The 23,616-nt window shown below is 38.2% G+C and overlaps 1 protein-coding gene and 2 long non-coding RNA genes across 9 annotated transcripts in view; 2 read left to right on the forward strand and 1 right to left on the reverse strand.

Moving 5' to 3' along the window:
- Positions 1-561: 561 nt before the first annotated feature.
- On the reverse strand, positions 562-22,279 carry LOC135329948 (uncharacterized). The gene is made up of 3 exons (XR_010391625.1): positions 22,074-22,279; positions 12,677-12,804; positions 562-3,837 (listed from the first exon to the last, which is right to left on the reverse strand). It is a non-coding gene; the product is annotated as an uncharacterized LOC135329948 (long non-coding RNA).
- Positions 5,849-16,238, forward strand: LOC112981062 (uncharacterized). Of its 3 annotated transcripts, XR_010391623.1 has the most exons (6): positions 5,849-6,289; positions 6,415-6,462; positions 6,725-6,902; positions 10,197-10,273; positions 12,879-13,072; positions 15,995-16,238. It is a non-coding gene; the product is annotated as an uncharacterized LOC112981062 (long non-coding RNA). The 3 variants fall into 3 exon arrangements; XR_003258593.2 differs by lacking the exon at positions 10,197-10,273; XR_010391624.1 differs by lacking the exon at positions 6,415-6,462.
- Positions 21,189-23,616, forward strand: part of MRTFB (myocardin related transcription factor B) — a 105,972-nt gene continuing 103,544 nt past the window's right edge. For 2 of the 5 annotated variants that reach the window (XM_064520362.1, XM_026096379.2), the window contains exon 1: positions 22,268-22,523. The gene's annotated coding sequence lies outside the window, so the exon portion shown is untranslated. Of the gene's footprint in view, positions 21,342-21,791; positions 21,961-22,267; positions 22,524-23,616 lie in introns of those variants that run through there. The other 3 variants (XM_064520363.1, XM_064520361.1, XM_026096380.2) reach the window with 3 other exon arrangements.

The raw sequence follows: 23,616 nt of genomic DNA on the forward strand, positions 1-23,616 counted from the left end.
CCTAACCCAAAGAAACTTTAACTTCGAAGTTACTTTTTTCTGCATGAACATATATAGTAGGGCTTTTCTAGTACAATTGTAGTAATCACCCATGAGACATTCAGATTTATGCCTGCCAAGCTTAAATGCAAACCAGCTGAGAAATCCACATGGCTTATAAAATATGCAGCCACACTCTAAAAGGACAGTGACTTTTTTGATACAGTACAAAAGTCTGAAAGTGAGGATTTTTGACTGTGCGGCTTTCTCCTTTGCAGAGTAATAGTACAAACCCAGATAACTTGAATTTCAAAAATATTTGTCTCTAGATCTTTCCTTAGTCATCCAGAATTTCAGTTCTATGACTAGAATAGAATCAAAAAGCAAATATCTGCCAGAGAATAGTTATTAAACTAATACATTATTTATGTGCCAAACAACATACAGAAATGTAACTGAGAATTGTTAAAGACACTTGTTATGTGTTGGCTTGCAAATTAACAATTTTTATTTCCAGCTCCATAAGCTGGATGTTAGCAATGTTGCCACCCTTTTATAAGTTGCATTAAGTGCTATTTTAGGAAGAAGTTCTCCTTAGGTCTTACTCAGAGATGGTCTAAATTAAAGTAATATTCCGTTGATCTCTTTTCTATAATATACAATTATAAGAAATACAAGTAGGGTCATAAACAGAAGTTCAGGAATTATTGCTCCAAGATTTTGTAATACTTTGTAATTATAACTTATTTTACCTGTTCAATCTTTCTGGATATAATAGCACATATTTTTGATATTTGCAAAATCAAATTAAACTAGGCAAATTCTTTTTCTGTTTTTTCAGATGAAGTCCCTAATGTCTATTTAACTGTGATCTTACATTGAAAATGTAATTATTGGCAATATACCCACTAGTTTTCCATAATCTGCAATTTTCTCCTAGTTTTCAATTTTTTTCCATAGTCAGTCTTTCCAAAATTTCCAGTTTCTTCTAATTTCAGCTTCGAACCATGAGAAATATTATTTGTCATCTTCAAGATGAGGAGGAAGACAAACCTTTTTGCAGTTTATCAGTTAAAAATGGTGCTAACAGTAAGTTTTGTAAGGCTATTAATGTGTAGTTGTTAGATATACCTTTTGTAACCTGTAGTTTTGTCTTTGTTTTTAAACCAAGATTCAAGTTATAAAATGCATAAAGTTGAAAGGTTGTATGATCCAGATAATACAAAATAATGGCAAAAACTCTAAATATTTGGCAATGGAAAGAGTACCTTTAAACATTTTTCTTTTCTTTTTTTTTTTTTTTTTTTTTTTTTTTTTTTTTCTGGCCACTAAAAATGGGATGAGACAGAGTCTTGGTGAAATTTGAGCTAGAATCTAGTTGAGTGATAATTCAGACCTAATGTCCTCTCTTTGGCTTCAACTGATGAAACATTGACATTTGAATTTTTCATTTCTTAGCTTTAGCTTCTGTTAAGACCCTAACAAAGGAAACAGGTATTTTAATGACTGAATAAAAACTTACTTTTTCCTTTCTCACATTAAGTTAATGCAACCAATTTTATGTGTACACAGGAAAGCTCAGAAAACCTAATACTAAATAAAAAGGGACTAAGAGGGATTTTCTAGAAAATACACTCTTTAGCACTATTACCTTCCCTTCTATTTTATTTGCTTTCTTGGAATCAGCTAGTAGAGTCTGCAAAAAAAAATTATTCCGTGTTAAAAGAAAAGGGGGGAGAGAGAGACTGTACACATGACTAAATTTTTCGATAAGGTACAAGGAAGTATGCAAGTGTGTTTTAAAGCTCCAGTGCCATTTTTTTATTTTGAATATAAAAGTTAAAGTTCATCTCCTAGATGTTTCAACATAAGCAGAATAGCTGTTTTGACTCCAGTTTTGATCTGTATTTTACAAGCTTCTCTGCAATAAATTTAAAAGGTAAAAATGTTCTCAGCAAGACAGACTTGAAAACATGGAAGAAATGTTCAATAGCTTGGCTAGCTGATACTTAGCTAAGAGAGGAGTCCTTCAGTTTTACTGGACTTAGTAAGGGTAACCAGGGCTACTGCACTGCTGTGGTGACTTCTTGTTGTCTAAACAGAAAATGTTGCTGCAATATATCAAAATGAACTTGCATATGTACTAATTTTAGTGTGATTTTAGGGCACAACAAAATTATCTTAATTCACTAGTGCCATAAAGCAGTATTTCTAGGAATCTAATTGTGGTTAAATGGATATTGGTCTTTTAGCTTGCATTTGACCACAGTTCTGTTTTTAAGAACTTCCATCCATAAATAAAAGATTAGATTTGTTTTCTAGGATCTGCTGCCACTCAATGTTACTTCTTTTTTTTTCTTCAACTTTATCATCTACTATCAAGGAAAAATAGACAGTGGTAACTAAACAACCAATATTGTTTCTTTCTTTGCAAACTAGGATTATAATTCATCTATGTAACCACCTTTCTCAACTCCCAACTTCTGGAATTACGCTTCTAGCATTCTCATTTTTATTCTTTGCTTTTGTGAATGTAGACATATTAGCCAGGTGGCAAAAGAGATTTGCAGCTTTTTTAATGGATTCCTTTCTCAACTGCATTTGTTCAGCAGGTCACAATAAAGGATGCATTTCCTCTTATGGAGATTCAAAGCAAAATCATGTATAAGCTTCTTTCTGCTTATCAAATGGTAAGATTTACCAGGAATTAGGCCCAAAGAAAACTAAACAAAAATTTTGGAAACTGCTAAGTTAGTAGTTAATGGGAATACTAATAAAAGGATTTTATACAGAGGTCTTCATAGGAAGACTTTAAAGGATGACAGCAAGGAAAAATGGTTTTTGAGGGTAGAATTTCAAAACCAGTAGTAAGTCTTTTACAAATATATTACAAGAGAATTTTACTTTTAAATCATCATTCCCAACTGCTCCAGCTTCCTTTTGATAGCAAAAAGTTCAACTGAATTCTAATTCTATAAACTTAAAAAGCATGCAAGTACATGTGGAATCTTACAGAATTTGATCAGTAATAACAGAAATAAATTTCTGACTGTACATTCAGTGAAATTGTTCTGGCTAGTCTCTTAAGTGACAGAAACAGTGAGTTAAAATTTCAGTTACATACAAAAAGATCTCCAAATTGATTTAAAGCCCCAGAGTTTGCTCAGAGAAATTGGCACATCATAACTAAACTTGGTGCATTGGTGCATTTCTGCCCCACTAAAAAAGGCAACGTAGTTCTAATTTGAATTACTTGCTTACAGTAACTTGCTCACTCCTCAGTAGCATCTGTGTTTTTCCCCAGTGGGACATGCATGTTCTATCAGCTATCTTCCCCCAAGTCCTCTCTGGGATGAACGAAATGTTACAAGGCTGTGCATTATCAGGAATGTGCATCTGCACTAGAGGTCCATGTGTCACATACCCAGGGCATCACTTGACACTGAATTAAGTAAAATTTTACCGCTTCTTTGACACTTTTTTTCCTCATGACTCTTCTTTGCGTTATTCTCCAATTCTCCATTCAGCTTTCATCTTTCTTTTTATTTTTCTTCTGGCATTGTCCAGTTCTTTTTGTTGACTCATCCTAGCCTGATGTCTGTATTCTTGTTCATTTGTTTGCCTTCAGGAATGCTGCTGCAATACTGGTATAATTAATAAGTCTCTATTGAGCTCAACACTGAGTTCTTTGCAAGACTAGCTCCACTGGAGCTTTGTCCAGTACTTAATATCCAGGTGCTTGTATCAAAAATGTACTGCATTTTCATTTTGGTCTTAGACCCGAGGTGTTATCACACTAGATGTGGAGAGAAAAAACAGAGCAGCAGCTGGCTGGCAGTTCTTGCAAGTTGTAATTGTCTTTTGTTTTGTGTATGTATATATATAGAGAGAGAGAAGAGAGAAACAGATTAAAATGAGATTAAATTTAGGTACAATAAAATTATAATCAGTAGTTTGTATATAATATTAGCCCTGGAAATAAGGGAGTTTTCAAAGCATTTCGTACATATAACAATTCTTGGAATCTTAAGCACAGGAACAGACATTGCAAGAAAACTTTCTCGTGGAATTTATATGTCATGGCTTTTATTTTACATTTAATGCATTGGAGTAATACATTTGTACGAAACAAGTTTTCAGAGACTAGAGGAATTGTTATTCCATACATAATCATTTATATCAAGATTCTGTAACAGTTGCAGCAGTATAGAATAGTAACAGTGATTACTTGTGTCTCCTACTTTCCCCTAAATTTCCTTGAACAACCAAAGCCTGCTACCTAGCTCTTCTATTTGCCAAGATGCACTTTGTTCCTGCTTCATGCCTTCTTATTTAGATGATATGGTAAGATCTGGCAGTCTTGTCATAGTGAATCTAGGTTGAGTGATTTAAATTACTGTCTTCTCTAGCTCTCCATGAGCTGTGAGTGGGGTTGGTGATTGCAGTTCTTATCAATGATTTGGGCTTACTAGGAACATTTTTGACTTAAGTGAATAGTGAGAACACTTAGTTTAAACCACGAATGAAGATGTGCTTAAATGAACTTGGATAGGAGCACTTGGACAATCTATTACAGCCCAAGCAGTACATATTTTTTCAATTTGACTGTTTATTTCTCAAGTCTTATTGTAGGGCATTTGTTTGCTTACTCAGGAATGAAGTCAGATGCTTAAATAAGAGAGTCTTTATAGAGCAGAATACAAAATGGAGACATAATCAGTTATTTTGAAAAAATACAATTTTTAAAAATCTGTGAATATTAAGAGTTGGAAAAAGCTATGACCTTTAAAAATAAATGTTTATTTATGTCAAGCTATTATCCAATTCTAACTCTTAAAGTGTATGCAATCCATTTGTTTCATTTATCACAGATGTGTTCCATACATTCTGAAGTGTATCAGTCCACCTTTCTTGTAACTTAAAGAATATCATACTGTATTTATAATGCTTGCAGTCTAAAAGTGCATTCCGGGATTCCAGTGTCCAAATTATGTTTAACTGACTCTTCTAAACTTTCATTATGACCATTACTTGGAGATGAAACACTCCTAACATAGAGATGGCAGGTATGGAAATGTTCAGATCACCTTCAGCTCTACTACAATAGCAAAAATCTAGAAACCCTTCAAGAAAAGTGTCCTGCCCATGCCAAAAATGAAAAAAACAGCAATTTTGAGGCATGTTTCATTGCAAATCTTGGTGCACGAGGCACTGTCTGTAAAAGTAGTCTTCAGGATAGTGGAGATGTTGCAAACCATGCCCTGAATTGTAGCAATAAATTTGCTATATTTTACCTCATATAACTACTACAGTAAAGTATTTATTTTTTAATACTGGAAAATGTATTATATTGCACATTACTGGCTGACAGAATTCATAATCAAGATTTTCATATTCTCTGTAATATTTGCCTGACAGGAAGGTTTGAATGACCTAATACTAAGTGCTTTCAAATTTTTCCACAAAATGTTACTGATATTAAAATGTTAGTGATTTTTTTTTTTATTTCAGCCCCCTCACTTTCCTGTGGATCCCTGCCATATTTCAAGTAGCTTGAAATCACATGCATTGTTACTCCAAACAGAGAAATTTCGGCTCCTGTGCAACAGGAATCTCTGACTTCCCTCATTATCAGCTTCGCTGATAACTTATAACACATATGCATTTGCACATGCATACACACACGCATGTGCACACGCGTACAGAGCATCTGCTGTGCTGCGTAATATGAGCCTGCACATTTTCAGTGTCTGTCTCTATGAAAACGACCCTGCAAAAGTAAGCTAAGCCCATCCCTATTTCTATATATAAAACTGTTTGTTTAATTGGTGGACTGCACCAAGAATAAATAATGAGGTAATTCTGAAGATCATCCCAGAACAGTCAGCTAGGATTGTTTCTGCAAGTCAGAGGCATCTCCTCTCCTTTGTTTTTAGAAATGGTTTCATTGCCTGAAGGTGAACAGCCTTTTGTCTAAATGCAATTTTAGCAACAGTACAGTGTTTCAAGAGTGAAACATTCTGCACGTAAATGGGTTTTTTGAGTGTTTGTTTACTGAGTTAACATTCTTAAAAGCTTAAATCCTAAACCTGGATTAAGGATTCTAACCAGATTGGAGATGAAGTTTCTTCCATGCAGAAAAGAAAAGAAAAAAAAAATCTTTCAGGTATTCTCAGGGAAGACTACCATCAGATTTTTCCCAAGGTATTGTACAGATCTTGTTTACCTTGAGTAATGACAGTTTAAATTAGGAACTTAACTAGAAATCTTATCTCGGAATTATTTAAGACAAAGAAAAAGATTTATGCAGGTACAGTAACTCCTTTTCAACATTCTTTTATTTCTTTATTCTTTGGCTGTAATAGATTTTTAAAGGCTTGATAAAATGTCTTTCCTTTCTGTTTTTGCTCCTATTATATTTTGTTACTATATCAGAAGTATACCTGACTCTTCTATGTCTTGGCCTGTGCACTAACAAAACAGGTGAGGTTAAGATTTGTTATTTGTTATATGAATACTAATTCTCTAATATACTGATACCTTTAAGAGGCAAATAATTTTTTTTTTTTAAATGACTATGGACATAAGTGGAACTCATGTAACTTGACCCATCTGTGGCTGAAAGAATTCAACTTCTAGTCAAATACCAAAAAAAAACTCTGAAGAGAGTGCCCGTTTGATAGATGATAAAATTAGGATCTTAATTCTGTCATGCACTTGGTGATGTATTCATTCTATCTCACAGATGGGGAACCAGAAGAACTAAAGGCAAAGGCATATGTCCAAGTTGACAAAGCAAGTCTGTGATGAAGCCTGGAGCTGAAACTAGACACTGACTCGTATGCTGGCTTATACCTTAGAAGTCTATCTTTTGTATCCATCCATATGCTTCTGAGATGCTGGTTTTTTACTCCTAATGTAAGGTAGATGTCTTAATTTTGTTAAGTGTCCAGTGATACTTTTTGGACCAGTGTACGCTGAAGAGTTTCACTTGATTGCTGGGGCTGACGTGTCCGTTCACCCAGCCTTAGCCACATGGAGAAGCATCCTGCCACCTCCAGTGTAGCTTTGGGAGCCAGTGTGATACCTGTCCTATTGGACTGCTAATCCACTGATTAAAAACTTTCTAGAAGTTAATCTCATTTTTCCTTCTGGGTAAAAGAGAGGAAAGAAAGATGGGGGTTAAGTGGTGGAACGGAGTCAAGAACCAGGAAGTTACAATTTTGCTGCTAGACTTCCTCAGTTGAAGTCCTAGTTCAAAAAGTGAGTTTCGAACACTACAGAGAAATTCAAACTGGCAGGCAGCATCCAGCTCAGACCTAGAAAATCTGGATTTCTGAGCAATCATAGTTAGCTTGACCCTAACCATAAGCATACAGACAGCTTAAACTGGCAGATTCCAAAAGTATCAGGACCAAATTTTTCAGTTGTGACCTGTTTTTATTCATCTAAAATACTGATGTGAACTTCATTTGCTATTGTGTGTTAAGAGATAGTGAGTAAATAGAAAGGAGTATGAGCATGTACGTTTGGCCTAGGGAGGAAGTGAGAATGCAGCCATTGCTTCGATTTTGAAATACCCTCTTCCATGACAGGCTAAACTTTCAGTGCTGACACAGGGATTTTGGTACATAATACCTAATGTCCCTCATGCCTCAGTCTCCCATGATTGCTCACCTCTCTTCTGTTCTTACTTTAACACTTTGTTTTAGCTCTTTGTATTTGAGAATACACAAAACTGATGCTTTCTGCACTAGTTATCTGTGCGGGTGTCTCATTTCATCTCACAAACTAGGATGTTTACTGGCAGCCACTCCAGAGGTCAATATCATTCCAGTTGTTCCCACTCTGGAGGATCAATGGCTGTGTGTTTTCAGTGGGCCATATTCGATAGCAAGTCCGCTTTTGTTGGAACATGACCCGTGTTTACCAGTGTCCAGGTCACGTTCAAGAGCCATATTTTCTTCAGGGATTGATATTTTATATGAGTGACTGTCAAATGATCATTCAGGAAGGTCGTCTAAGGCTGGCTGGGCATGCTGGAACTATAAACTGAGGCTGTTGTGTTGAAGTAGCCAGGTATAATCAGTATATTTATTTTTAAGAAAATGTTGAGAAACCAACATGTAGATGCATAAACAAATTCATTAAAAAAACTAACAAAATCTTAGTGGAAGGAAATAAATAATATTTCAAAGGAGGACAGGAGAAAATTGCAGAAGAGAGGAAAATTCACCACCATTATGTGCTAGTATTCTGAAACTCTGTATGGGAGTGAAACAGTGCAGCTGACATCACATTTTAAATATTCAGATGTTAACTGAGAAAAGACTGATAATACATACACATAAACCAAAACCTGACATCCTCACAAATTGTATTTTTCATTTAAGCACGCATGCACGTACACACACACACACACACACACACACACACACACACACACACACACACACACACACCCCCTGCTGAGGCAATTGCTCATTTTGAATTGAGCACACTTGTGAAAAATGCACAGCCATGAGGAAAAACTATACAGCAAAGCATTTGAGATGTTTTTACACACAGAACATTTTATTTTTGTATTTTTAGAAAATCTCCTCATCCACCTAGATTAACAATTTCTGGTAACAATGAAAACCTGATTTTTGCAAAGCATAAATAGTAACTTCAGGTGTAGTCAACCTTTACTTTTAATAACTAACTAGGACATGGGAGAATTAATATATAAGCAATCACAAAGATTTCATTATTTAGCAGTCATTATAATGTGCCTTTTAAGAGTCAGAAATGTTCCTCCAAATTCAGGTAAGCAATCTGTAAATGAGACTAGTTTATTCTAACTGTACCAAAAAAAAAAAAAAATGCCAATAAGCAAGATTATTAGCAAATTAAATAAACACAAAATTAGATATTCAAGTATTTATAAATTGGATCAGCTTAGACTGTGGTTCTATTTCATTTTATGAGAGTGTAATCCACCTAAGAATGGGTATCCCTTAGCATGCCTTTTGCATAGCTTGTAAAGGTTTAAAATTACTTCTGTAAGTGTGCTTATTAACATCCACTCTGCCTTTCAAAATACCTGTTAACATGAGGAGAGCACAAAGATTGTTACTAACACTGAAGAATTTCCCACAGATAATAAAGTTAGTTTTATATAAAAGTTGCATTCAAATATTTAAGAATTTTTTTCTGAACACATCATAGTATACATAGTATACTCACTGTACTCGCTGTGTTTAATATCACTCTGCATTATACTCATATATCAGATTACTTGCCTGTCAAGACTACCTCAAATTTTATCATTACAGATGCAGGTTAGTTCCCAATAAGTACTATGCCGGAGATGTCTAGAATTCTTAATAAAGGCCTGATATTCATGAGAAGAACATGGGTTTCTTTTCCTCACTGAAAGCAGTACTTGATCATCAATAGCCAACTGGATTATATACTACCTCTCCATGTCTCCACACTACTTTAAGGCTCAGAAAGTCTGTAAAGTTCAAATTAATAGAGCCTGCGAATATATCATCTAGTCTTCCCTAGGCATCGACTTTTTTAGCCACTGTCAGGGCAACAGTATCAGGCAAGTCAGATCTCTTGACCCTGTGCAGCATAGCTGTTCATATGCACACTGATTTTAATAGTCATAATCAGTATTTTCATAACCTCACTTTCATGCTCAATCTAACAAAAAAAAAGCAAAATACCTGTGCAGATTGAGCTTCTTTGTAACTGCACTTCTTTGTAACTGATTCTCTGTAAAGCATACAAATGCTCCTGATTTTCTGCCTCTGTAACATGATTATTATGCTAGCTAGCAAAAAATATGAAAAATTGAGGACACTTGTAGTATTTGAAATAATTATGGATGGGCATTGGCACACACTGAGGGAGGTAATAACTTGTAGGGTTTGAAAAATGAAGCCTTTAAAAATTTTTTTTATTAAGTCATAAGAATAACCAATGTATGACAACAGTCTTTTTAAATCTTTAAAAAAAATTTTTAGGATATGTTGTCTTAGCCCTAATTAAATTCTTGAATAATTCATCCCAAAGTTTCCCCAGCTCTATATGTGAAGAAAAACAGTATCCTTACGTTAGGGTGCCTAGCTTTAGATCTAAATAGGAACTAAGAAACATGTAACTTTTCTAATAACTCCCACACTACTTTGTGTCAAAACTACACTCTTCAATGTGGTGAATTTCAGGTTCAGAGTGGAAACATCCCATCAAAGAGTTCTTGCAATCTGTCTGACAGGATTTCATCTGTGGTGGCACATACCGGGTAAATATGAATGCAAATCACATCTTTCTTAACTATTTATACAAATGGATTTTCCAGTTGGCTAAGAGGTGCTTATATTGTAAGCCTGGCAAATTGATTAATGATGCAGTTGACATGAGTCTTGGTTCACACAGAAAGCATCTACGGATAAATAAATCAAACACCGCTTGCCAACTTAAAATAATGTATTTATGCCTTCCATCCTGTGCATGCTGAATGATGCCAGTAGCAGTGAATCAACTGGGAACTCTATAGCTTCCCAAGTGCCATGTTCTGAGAACAATTTGTTAGCAATATTTCTAAAAGAAGTTTTTCAACCTAGGATCCTAATAATTTCCTAGGAAAGATCAATTTTAGAAACAAAAGTAACTTTGTGCTTTTTGAAGACATGAAAAAAAGGCATATGGAAACAAACAGTTTGTTGGTGAACTAAATGTGGGAAGAAGTTATGTAGGAGGAGTTAGGGCAAGAGTTGGTGAATGGTGCTGGCTGGGACAGAAGTATGCGCTTAAAGAAACATCCCTCTATAAGAACAGCATAGGTTTGTGGTCTCCTTTCTTCCTAGAATTCATACGTGTCTTGGTCCATAAGAGTGAGTATGCATTATGTACAGCATGATGAACAGAGAACTGAAGAAGCCTTAGCTAGAGCTTTCCAGCTGCATCAACAGTACTGGTGATAGTAAGGCTTAAGTAGTGGTAGATAGGAGATAGTAAGTGGGTTATAGGACTGAACGAGTTGCATAGTTTTAATCCCAAGGAACAAGCAGAACAGGTGCATGAAAAGGACTATGCTTAAAAGGTAGGATGAATATGAATAATTAATTTTCAGGGAATGCAAAATGATGTGATCATCTTCAGATTTTCCCCATTTGTTGCTAAGCAGCATTCCTTAGTCACAAGTTTTGACTTCTAAAATGAACAGCAGCCTCCGCACATTTTGCTATTTTTACATTTTAAACCGTTCTTTTGCCAAGCTTTCATTATAACTATATTTCAAAATGCTCTATGACAAAGTTAGATGAGCACCAAGATATTTGCATCCCCTGGGAAAAGGTCTCAGTTATCACCTGGTAGAAGCAGACCATGGACTGAAGATAATAAATTAGAAGAGCCTTCATCTCCTATGTACCCAAGTAAGCGATTTCTGCCTCGCGGGCCTGAGCTTTACATGAGCAATTGAAGTTGCATCATGGAAAAGGCAAGAATAGCATAAATTTGGCTTTGTGTATTGATCATCAGTTTGAATTTACATAAACAAAATCTCAGAATTTTTCGCATGGTAGTGGTGAATTAGTTGTATTAATTCTTCTGATTTGTATTAAGGATGTTGTTCTAATGACCAGACACCCATCTCTGGGCATACTGACAAAAATTAAAATTAACCAACTACCTCTCTCTGTGACAAATTATTCATTAGAAGTAAAGGGCTGGCTGCCAATGCTCAAAAACTAAATACCAGATATCCCCACTGAAAATAAAATGCTTTGAGGCATGACCAGAAATTTCACAAATCTTGGTTCTTATAAGAACAAGAGACACAACCAACAGTTCAGAATAGTTGCCTGCTAGTAACCCATGCTTAGCTCTCGAGTTTCTGCAGTGTAAACACGCTACACTGGTAACTCGGTTAAATAAAATAAGTAATCATTTTAAAGCAAGAGTTAATCACCAGTTCCAGATCTTTGATATTCACAAAATGAACCAATTGTGAAGTAGACTAACACTGATAACCCTGTGGAGTATGTGGTCTAAAGCAAAAGATACCTTCCAAGTCAGAAGACGTGACTTGGAAAGACAGACACAGTCGCAGAGGATCTGTTGCTCCATTTCTACATTTGCATGGTAAAAAGGCAGAAGGCTTTTGCAAGGTCTGCTGAACAGACACCAAGGTGGTAAGTGATACTTCTTGCTAGTGCCTCTACTGGATGCCAATAAATAAGAGTATCGTAGGTGTTACCACAAGGGCTTTTTATTTATCACTAGTGAGAAGACAGATTCTGTGGTTTGGCAGAGGACTCCAGCATTCAATCTTCTGCTCTCTGCAAAAACATATTCCAAAGAGATATACAGAAAGCTTCCCGAGTTGCGTCTGCTAACTGCAGCAGCCTTTCCAGCCACACAGCGAACATCTACTTACTTCTCAAACAATTTGATCCAGTGGCCCAAATCCACACGTTAGTCTGTATCTTTTCACGTCCTTTCAGATGCACCAGTAATCGCGGAAGCAGCAGTTCTATCTAAAACAATTTAGCTACAGTTCCTAAATTTTGAGCAAGTGCGTTGTTCCACCACTGTTAAGGGCACTGCTGTTTAGGGCAAAGAGTATTGCTTGTTAAGTAAGATTTTCACTTCATAGAAATTAACATCGTGTGTAAAACCTCACAGAAAGAGCTTTACCAACCTGGGCATTTATATTTGCCTACTTCCTGGGAATGGGTGTGGAGAGCTATGCAGGGAGGTTGTGTTGCAAGCCAATTTTTTTGCTGCAGGGAGAGCCAATAGTGCCTTTCTCCCTCTCTCTTGGTATACCTGGAGGAAAGAGAAACAGAGGAGAGAGTATGAGACTGTTCTGTTTACCTTTGTTCATCTCTCTTTCCCTCCAGCTGCTAAGTAAAAGGACAGGAAGCAGGCAACCAAAACTGCAGCCTGTGGGTAGGCAGATGCCGTTGCCAGTTCGATCTCATCCCTGCAAGCCTCAAATTTCTGCAAAACTGCAGGACTGTTGCTGAGACGTGAAAGAACAGCAGTTTCTGGCATGTTTCCTATTGCTGAAAGGAAGAAGCAAACAAGAACAGAGGTATGAGGCAGCAGGTATGGGATACAGGCACGTTCAGGGGTGGGACTGCATCTGTGTAAGAGGGAAAACAGGCAGAAAGGCCTAATGTAGGCAAAAGCGGACTGATAGTGGGGATACTGGTACCCATAGGAAGAAATAACCAAAAAAGGGAAGCTATGAATAGGATTTAAGGAACGAAAAAAAATGGAAAGATTTGGATAAACTGTATGTTCAGACTATAAGTACAGCTGGCAGATTGTAGCTAATCATTTTTGTTGAGCTGTACTTGACTCCTGGTTTATTTCACTGCTTTTTAGGAGATAACATGGAACACCTCATTTACACTATAAATCAAAAAGTCAGTTTAAAAAAATAGAAGAAATAATTGTGTGGGGGAATACTTCACAGAATATGTGTACACCTTCCACTTCCATACTACTAAAAAGCTAGCTGCAGAAAAGAGTTACAAGGCAACTTAGTTATAATTGATGGCAATGACTGCTTTTTATTTAAAACATTATTATAATGACATGTGGGTCACTATCACTATTGAAGACGTATCAAGTGCAGACCTCAGCAATTTTTTTAGGATAAGAAAATGCTTAAGAACAGTGTTCTAGTTGTATTTATTTCTACTCTTAACGTTGAATTTCAAAAGTTCGTGAATACTTTTAGTTTTTCAGAAACAAAAATATTTAATGAAGTTTCTTCTTTACATTCGTTGGTTGGTTTGTCTTCTCTTTACTCTGGGAAAAGTAAAAACAACTAGAAAGTTCTGAAGCTTTTAACGTTTAATATCATTAACATTCAACCATCAAACACAAATGAAAATATAAGATTTAAATTTCATTAACAAAGTATCTATTTCTTATGACAGACTAGGCAAACTTCAGTGCAAGACCTTCTATTTAGAAGTAATATAAATAACTTTGCTTTGTTAGTGCTACCACCTAACGTAGTAATAGCCAATGTTTCATTATGAGTCATAATTTTTGTCTCAAATGTAACCATGTGTAACATTGTCTTCTTCTATGAAAACCCATATAAGAAATCATTATGAGAATAATTGGCTTTTATTTTTTAATTGAACCTGGGGCACAGCATAAGTCACAGGTTCCTCTCACTAACAAGTCACTGTTGAACGGTTCTTACGCATCTGTTGGCCGTTTCTATTTTCTTCCCTCAGCAAACAGCACTTAAGATCATTCACAAAGTCATTGATGACACCCAGCATGCGACATTCAATAAGGTCAGCATGACTGAACTTGGCAATGGAGACTAAAACTGCACCATCACTGCTTCCGCACATCAAGACCCCTTTGTATAATCACTGGGCTAAAATCACTGTCAGTTTCTCTAGAGAATACAGTAAAACTATAGCAGAGATAAGATCAGCCTACTGCTTCTATAGCACGGCTGTTTTAAATTAAAAAACTGTTTGCCAAAATGGTTTATCTAGTTTATCTTCTATTTTAACCAGTTATCTGGTGGAAGATTTTTGGTTTTGTTCTTAACTATTATGCTTTGATCTAAAGCTAAATTTCTCTTTCAGCTTCCTTAGCATACAAAGATAAGAATGGCTACTGTGGTTTCAACTAGAAGTCCATCTAGACCAGCGTCCTGCCCCCCAAAGTAGCCAAAATGGGAAATCTTATAATATACATATTAAAATGTTACTATCCTTTGTTTCCCTATTCAGTTTTACCAGTTGTTCATCTGTGAGACAACCATCCCTTTTTAACTATGCTTTTATTGTATAAGAGCCTTTATCACAAGACTTTGTTAAAAGTTTTCTCAAATCCAAATACACTGTATCAACAAGTCACCTTATCCACTAATTGTTCGAAATAACTAAAAAAGACTTGTGAGGCATGACTTCTCTTTATGAAAGCTCGGCTGATTCTTCTAAACTATATTATGTATATTTATTATATTTCTATCTTCTTCCTGGGACAGTAGTCACTGTTACTGGTTTGTTTTCTCTGGATTTCGCTTGCTACATACATCAACTTTATGCCTCAGGCCTGATTTAACTGACTCCAAGGCCAATTTAAGCAACAGTTCACACACCACAGTTAATGATTTGGCAATGTCGTATTTGACTTCCTTTTGCCATTTTATTCTCTAGTCTTGCTCATTTTACCAATTTGTTCTAAAATCTTTTCTACTGATGATTCAAATTGAGACAGTGCTTTAAGTTCATTTTCCATAAAGGAAAGTTCTAGGACTTCTTTCAGTTCCTCTGTAATGAACGGAAATCTTAAGTGGACTTTTTTTTTTCCTATGGCCTTATTTTCCTTAAGCTCTTTTTGTCCACCTTGATCATCAATCAGCTCTTCAAATTCTATAGCAAATTTCATGCTTTTTACATTTGTACTAATTTTTATGCCTTTAGCCTTTGCTCATGTACCTAGTGATTATTCATCTCTGAACCCATTTCCCTGGAATTCAAATATTACCAGTTATGTGGCATAAAGAATTTTCATTATGCACATAGTTAGACATCTTTCCAAGAAACATGCTTTAGTATTCATTGATTAGAGGTTACCGATGTGAAAATGTAAATTTCTTTGAAATTTTCTTTGTAATCTTTGCAGAAAGAACTCTATCTCCCTGTTTTTACAGAGCATAGCATGTTTTGTTATTCTTACCTTGATCTAAGGTAAAGACCTTAGTAAAGTAAAAGTACTACTGGACTACAATGATTACCATTTATATATACTAACAGTAGCTAAAGTAAACCAATTCTCACTATATTTTTGAAATAACTTGCTCAGTTGTAAGCCAACTGCACTACCATTCTGTATCCCCAAAAGTTACAGGGCAAAACTTGGTATTTATTCAATAAATTCTGCCAAGAAATGAAATATCCCACATAAAGTCTGTAGTTGACATGATTTGATTTGGAAGCCAAGGCTAATGACTGCATTTATTTTTCTGCAGGTAGTGCAAATCATGGAGGACATAACCTGCCTAGAGTGATGAAAGAGTACAGATGATATATATTTTCAAAAGCTAAGATAATTCTGCTTGAAAACCTACCCAAAGAAATGGGCACTTACCTCTTTGGAAAGCAAAAATAAGGTAACCATGTCGGCAATTTTACTAGAGAGTTTTCGCTGTATCTTCTTTTTCTCTACGTCGGACATGAGCAAAATTTGCTAAAAATAAACAATGTCTGCAATCATTGCCTGTATTTGAATTTCTCTTAGGCTTTAATGTTAATTGTTCTTTTGTGGACTGTGGATTCTCCATGGATATATTCGAAAAACTTTGACAAAAGTATGTTGAACAGCGGAGAAGTATTACTACATGCTTTTCTGATTTGATGAATTTTAATAATGTTTAATGAAACCCCTTAATAGGGTTAATCATTCAATAAACAAACGCTCATGTTCAGCCAAAATCCCAAACCCTATGTACTAACTGGAACCTGAACAGAGAAGAAACAAAGCAAATGACTCACTGGTATTCTTGGATAATGGCAGATTTACAGAAATGCTCTGAAATGCTTTATTTCTGCAGGAATTGATTTGATGGATATGAATATATGATTTTCAGTGCTTCAATTAAGGTATGTTTTCCAAATGTTCTAGAGAAGTATTTAGAGAATCCTTAAAAGCTTCTTTAAGATATTCTTTATATCTTTAAATACAAACAGTAAGAAAATTGTATCTTTATGTTAATGATACAACATTTCTGTTTGTACAGAGGAGTAACTATGATACAGTTCATCTGAGTAAGCGCTAATTGTGGTTGGCAAGGTAACCCACGAATAAAAGCTCGTCTCTGAAGCTGCACAAATTGGGCTGTTTTAAACAAAGTACTTCAGTTATTTGTGTTAGAACATACAGACTTCAAGTGCTTTCTTGAGAAGGATATTACAAATTAACCTCACAATGCCTGAAGATTAGGATAATAAAAAAACCTTACTTGAATATGTACACTTTTTAAAAATTCTTTGTTAGAGTTTACATGGAATGTGGCACTATTAAGTGTTGTACATGAATCTCCTCCCCAGAAATGCCAGAGTAGTTCTTCTGTGTAGTTACCAAATATTTATATATCCATAGCAGGAAAACAGATAGGAACAGCTGCAGAACACAGGAACTGTAAGACACTGCCTTTTTACAAGCAACAGAAGCAAGTTATTATTGATAACTTGTCAGTCTCTTACACTGGTCATTACATTAACAGCAGTGAAACTCTGTGCTCATATGCAGCTATATATATGGGCAGGAGTAACAGCAAGACATTCTTAATTAATATTTCTTAACAATCGAAAATGAATCTTCTCTTGATCAACCCATGTACGGACATGTTGGTCTAGCAGACCTGTTGTAAAACCTCTCTTTTCTGTTATGCTTGGGGGAAGAACTGTTTGAAAGCTTTTGGAAAAAATTCAAATGACTGAGGTGTCAGATGATATGTAAGATTTTTACAGATATTACATCTCAGACAAGTATGCTGTTCATTTTACTATACTCTGAAATGTGTAAAGATACCCAAAACTATATGGGTAATTTGATAATTTTTGTGCCAATTTAAAATTATTTACCGAATATTTTTAATGTATGCTTAAAGTAATGAATTGTGTCTTTAATGCATAATAAATCTGAACACTGTGTTAAATTTCTAGAATAAATTCTTTATATAATGCTAGTACTAGACCTGAAGAGCATCTATAGTATCTGAATACTTTCAAAATAATTTTTTGTACTTTTCATTAAATAATCAATCCTCTCCTAACATATAGAGCTTACAACTGCATGACAAAATACTTGTTATAAATCACAACAAATATTTAGATGTGTACATTAACATGGATTTTAAAATACTTATACTGTACCACTGGTGGTCTTTTCACTTTTAGCAGTTTATAACAATGGGAGATTAGTTTGGAAGCAGCAGAGGGACAGCTAGGTCCATATTTTCAGGCAACAGCATTACTCTATCAGTTAAAATCATTTTACCTGCTTGGTATACTTACTTCTATTGTAAGTAATGGAATATAAAGTTTATTGTTATTCTTGGAGGCAAGTAGTGAGTTCTGAGGCTGAACTTCTCTGTAACGAGAAGGAAGTGTTGTATATGTTCACGCCCAAGACAGGAAAGGTGGTGCTCAAAAGACAAGACCTATTGTGTTGAGTTGGACAACTTCCATATAGTGAATTTATTGGAGAAATTGTTTCAAAGTAGTTATTTGCTTCTTTAAATGCATCTTCCTTTTCATGCACTGGCTAGTATCACTGTGTTTTGTTTAAAAAAGCTCAAATACCTTCAGAAGATGAATATTAACTGTGTTTAATGCCAACCTTTAAACTCATCTTTTTCTCTGAAACTTTCTTTTTCAGGCTGTTAGTATTCAGATGTTCCATAATATGAACCATGTCCATATCATTCTGATCAATTAATTGACGATGCTTTAGTACATGTGGCAGTTGAATTAATTTCAGTCTTTTAGAATAATCTACAATGCGTTGTGACATTAAAAAGATTTCACAGCTCATGCGTAAGTACAACACATCTGTTGTAGGCTACTGAGGCTAACCTATAACATTCACTTTTACGTAATGCTTTCCTAACGCTTGTTTCCTCGTATTCTGTAAAACACTTAGGAAAGATGTAATCTGCATTTCTGCAATAATTATGTAGACATTTGTATTTTCCTTCATATTTACAAGGTAGAATTCTGAACAAAATGTTACTGGCTATGTGGGATCATAGCTAATCCTTTTTTTTCCTCAGTTTGAAATGTATTGAGTCATTTGGCTAACTCAAAGGAAAAGAAGGTGAAGAGGCAGTCTGAACTTTGTGTAACCTCTCCCTAGCAAAGGGATTTCTTGTGTTTTCAGGAAAACAGAAAATAAAGCATTCTTCATAGTGGAAGCCATTCCAGTAAGACTAATAAAGCAAATACTCCTGCCATTCAGTGTACTTGAAGAAGACAAAAGTCCTAACCTAATTTCTTTGGCTAATTAACTCTCTCCTCATCTTCATTGCCTTACATACCCCAAATTCTTAGGACCAGAATTTAAATTATAGATCTTTTTTTGTTTTGCCCTGTTCCTTTAGGGTTTGTGCACACTGTTGAACTTGTAGATGGGGATTTTTTGTTTAGTTATTAGTTTTCTTGGAATTCCCAAGACCAAGTTTTTACTCAAAAAATATTAAAAATTAAGATTCTATACAGGAGGGCAGCACCAAAGATTCAGTAATTTTGAAGGGCAATATACAGACAAAGGATACAAATCTTAAAGTCCAAATACCATTACTTATTAGAACGGTGAATTAGAAAGGAAGGGATGAAACAAGAACAATCATATTTTCAAGCAGGAGCCAAACAGAGTGTAGCTCTCAGTAATGCCAAGTTCTAAGTGTGGTCATCTGGATGATTTGATGAATCCTCCTTGATTTGTCCTCAGAAACTGAATGTAAAAACAGAGGTGTTGAATCCCTGGTTTATGTTAAAACACAGAGAACTAACTGATATTGCTGAATAAGGATCAGTTCATTAAGGACATTAACAAATCCTAACAAATTTCTGACTATGGTAAAGGCATTTTTCAATGGAAAAAGGCCTTGAACTAAAGATATTCCAATAGCTGTCTACTGCAAAGGGTTTTTTTAATTGCATCAGTCTTACCTACTTCCCTGGTATGGATATCTCTGCTGCTTTTGTCAATAGCAATAGCTTTTCTGTCTTATGTAATAATTTGTCCTGAATGTGGTGTATCGTTTATACCATTTTTCTCAGTTTGAGTACATAATATTTGGACATCTATTGAATTAATACGTTTATCATTTTTCCTGCGCTTCAAAAGCTTTAAGACCTTCTTCAAATAATGCAAAACACCAACTGATTTAAACTGGTGCAGAATTAAGATCTTAATCTCTGCACCATTATACAGCTTTGTTGCATTTTCTTAGAAATCTGAAATTTCAGATATAAAATCATTTTATTCAATTTCACCTTAACTGTTTTGTAATTCTAATTTAATTTATTGAATGCTACACACTAAACTGAGTACTTATTCGTAGCTGTTTGCATCACTGGTTTTAACAGCAGGCTCACAGCTGAGCTATTTTATTCAACGGGTGACAGAAGTAAATCACAGGTTTTAATGAGATCTTTACACAGTTCATTGCTAAGTTTCCAGGTCATTGCTATTTCTAGCTTGTTTCTGAAATTGGATAAAATCCACTTAGCTATTTGTAATTTAGAGGAATGTGAAAAATATGCAGCCTCTTTGAAGAGCCAAACCAAATAATAGTCCCTTTCAACGCTCCAAAACAATTCCAGCGCGTAGTTCTTTAAACGACAGAGCATTAGTCCACAATGAAGTACATCCCCGTGTTGCTTAACATTTTAGAGTTATAAGAAATTAAAGACTGGCTTTTTTTTATTCACGTGCATGTTCTCGTCGCCTGTGGCATCGCTGCTGAGTGGATGCAGCGCGAGGCGCTCCGCAGGACAGGAGCTATCTTCTGTTTTGTTGCCAAGCGGCACAAGCAGGCTGCGGTCTCCTAGCAAGCTCCCTGATAACCAGCACGTTGCAAGCAACAAACAAAGCTGTATCGGTGCGTCCCGCCCAGCGGCAGCTCGGTTCCTAAACTGTGCATCAAAAAAAACCCCACACGGAGCAAGAACAACGTTGCACAACGCGGGGCCTGAGCAGGCTGCTGATGGAAGGGGACCAGCTCGGCACGGCACAGCTCCGCTCGCCGCCGCGGGCGCGTTGCACAACCCGCGGCCCCGCCAACGCCGCTCCGTGCACGTCCGCAGCGGCAGCGTGCCGGTGCTCCCCCGCGCAGCGCCAGGTGTGCGCACCAGCCCCCCGACACCTCAGCCCTCCTCGGGGTCTGACCTGCCACCCAGCCCAGCCGCCTCGCACGGCCCGGCCCGAGGGGCGGCACGCGCGCGCCCAGGCACGCTCCGCTCCGGCCGCGCAGCCTTCCCGGCCGCCACACCGCAGCGCCCGCCCCGACCCGGCCCGGCCCGGCCCGGCCCAGCCCACCCCGGCCCAGCCCGCGGCGCTGCGGGGCGCCCTGAGGCGGGACGGGGCGAGCTGCCCGCGCGGGGGGGAGGGGGCGAGTGCCCGGATGCAGGAGCCCCGCCCCCGCCCCTCGCCGCCCCCTCGCCGCCCGCCTCCCACATGTGCGGCCGCCGCGCGCGCTCGCCGCCTCCCCGCCCCCGCCCGCGGGCCAACCGCCGGGGCGCGCGCCCGAGGGCGGGCCCGGCCGCAGAGCTCGCGAGAGGACATGTCCGCGGCGGCGGCGGCGGGCGAGGGTGAGTGAGGCAGCGAGGGGCGGACGGTGCGGCCGCTCGGCCGCCGCGCGGGGTCCGCGGCGGAGCGCGCGTCACGTGACCGGCGCGGCGGCGGGACGGCGGCGGGGCCGCGCCCGCGGGGCCGGCGGGCAGCGAGCGGCCGCGGGGCGCCGGCTGCTGCCGCCCGACCCCTGGGCAGGCTGCGGCACGGCCTCGCCCGCGCGCGAGGCGGCGCCGCCACAGCCATCTTAGAGCAGCCGCGCGCCAGCGGTGGGGCCGTGCCCGGCTGCGGCTCCGGCCGCCTCCCGGGCGAGGCCGCGGGGCTCCCGCCCGCCAGGCCTGGCCGCGGCGCCGCCCCGGCTGCGCGGGTGCTTCCGCGCCGCGGCGGGGCCTCCCCGGCAGAGCGGGCGCGCGTGGGGGCGCCGGGCGCGGGGCTGGCCCCGGACACGCGCGGCGGGCAGCGCCGGGGCCGCGGTGCCGTGCGCGCTCGCGTCCCTGCCCGCGGCGGTGCCGCAGGGTCCGGCCGTTCGGGCAGCGCGTGCGCTCTGAGGTAGTTGGCACTTGGTTGAAACAGCATAAAACACGCAGTGTGTCCCCAAACCTGGGAGCGCAGAGGGGCGTCTTACCGCGCAGAAATCAGGTAACCCGTGTGCAGGAGGGACGCTCTCCGCAGCGGGAGGAGCAGCGTGAAGCGCTGCGCTGCCGTGTGCTTCCTGCGTGCCAGTAAACTACCTTAGCTGTTGTGCGGCTTACCTGCTTTTTGTGCCGGCGTCTGTGGGTCCCCGGAGTGCCTGCACGGGCGGGGGCGGTGCCGGTGCCGGCGCGACTGCCTGCCGCTGTGCCTCCAGCGACCAGCGCGGCGGGGGACACCGCTGGCGCAGAACAAGGCAGCTCAAAATCAGTAACTTCTTCAATGAAGTAAAATCAAATTAATCTTTTCATTTATATTCTACAGGCGGTACACTGGAATCTCATAACTTTACTGTCAATATGTGTAAGAGATTTAAGTATGTCTGAAAGACTTAGGCTAACACCAGTCATCCTTTAAAAAAAATAATTAAACGCTACTGCGAGTACAGAGTGTTCTTAAGTCCATGTTTACGTGAAGGTGATTACGGTTCTTCCTGACGCTGCATCTTTGCCTTTACGATGGAAAAATGCCCAGGTTTTGAATTAATTGGTGTTTGAGAGATCTCAACCAAGGTACAGCTGGCATTTCATGGAGTTACTTCTATGATGTTTGACATTTAATCCGGCTCCTTTCTGAAGTTTTCTCCCCTATGTGATTAGTTAGGGCTGACTGTGTTGTGGTATGACTTGGGTTTAAAATTTGACCCTGGCAGTGCTAATGACAGTAGTTATTAATGAAATAAAAACATACGGAAGTTGAAAATCCTTAATATCTTATTGGAAGTGTACAACACCTTTCTACAATTGAGCCATATTTGGAGAAGTGTAGGAAGTTAGTCTTGATACATGTGAACTTTTAGGAGCAGTCATACAGTAATAAGAAAATCCCATTAATATTTAACAATTTTAATTTGTGGGATTCTGTTGAATGAGTTAATTGAAAAACCTTTAGAATTCTATTGAATGAGTTAATAAAAAGAGTATTCAGCCAAATTCAGTGTTGCTGTGCTGAAAATAGTTGATAAATTAGAGCCCTTGCTTGTCAGCCTGGAAATCAACATAGATAATTGATGAAATTATTATGGATTAATATGATGTTGGATAGGGACTATACTTTGTGTTTTTTAAGCCAGTAATTAGATTACTGAATAAATAATTAGTGGGAGGTAGAGAGGAAATGACTTTATTGTACACCATTTCTTTCTGTAGTTCTTTTTGGTGTTTCCCTCTTGTAGCATCTTTCTTTTGTATGTATTTTTTCTTGAATATTCTAACTTTTAGCCTCTTTCATTGATACATATAGAACCCATAGCATCCATTTCAGTCTTTGGGCTTGCAAACATTTAAAAGAAGAACAACCCTAGCTATTAAGACTTTTCCTCAGAACAAGAATACCTTTGTGTCCTTGGCTTGTATCTTGGACCTTTTAGACAGATGCTTATGGGATTAAAGCCAAAACTAGATAGCCTTAATAATATTGTATGAAATGCTATTTATTAAATGTTAACTTTAAAGATTTTAAATTTTTTCTAAATTTAATACACAGTATGTTTCCAGTGACGTAATTGTATGTGTGTACACGCACACGCGCACACACACACACACACACACACACACACACACACACACACACAGGCATGCAGTCTTTGCAATATACTTACAGATG

The sequence above is a fragment of the Dromaius novaehollandiae genome, chromosome 14 (assembly GCF_036370855.1).
Source record: "Dromaius novaehollandiae isolate bDroNov1 chromosome 14, bDroNov1.hap1, whole genome shotgun sequence".
NCBI lineage: Eukaryota > Metazoa > Chordata > Aves > Casuariiformes > Dromaiidae > Dromaius > Dromaius novaehollandiae.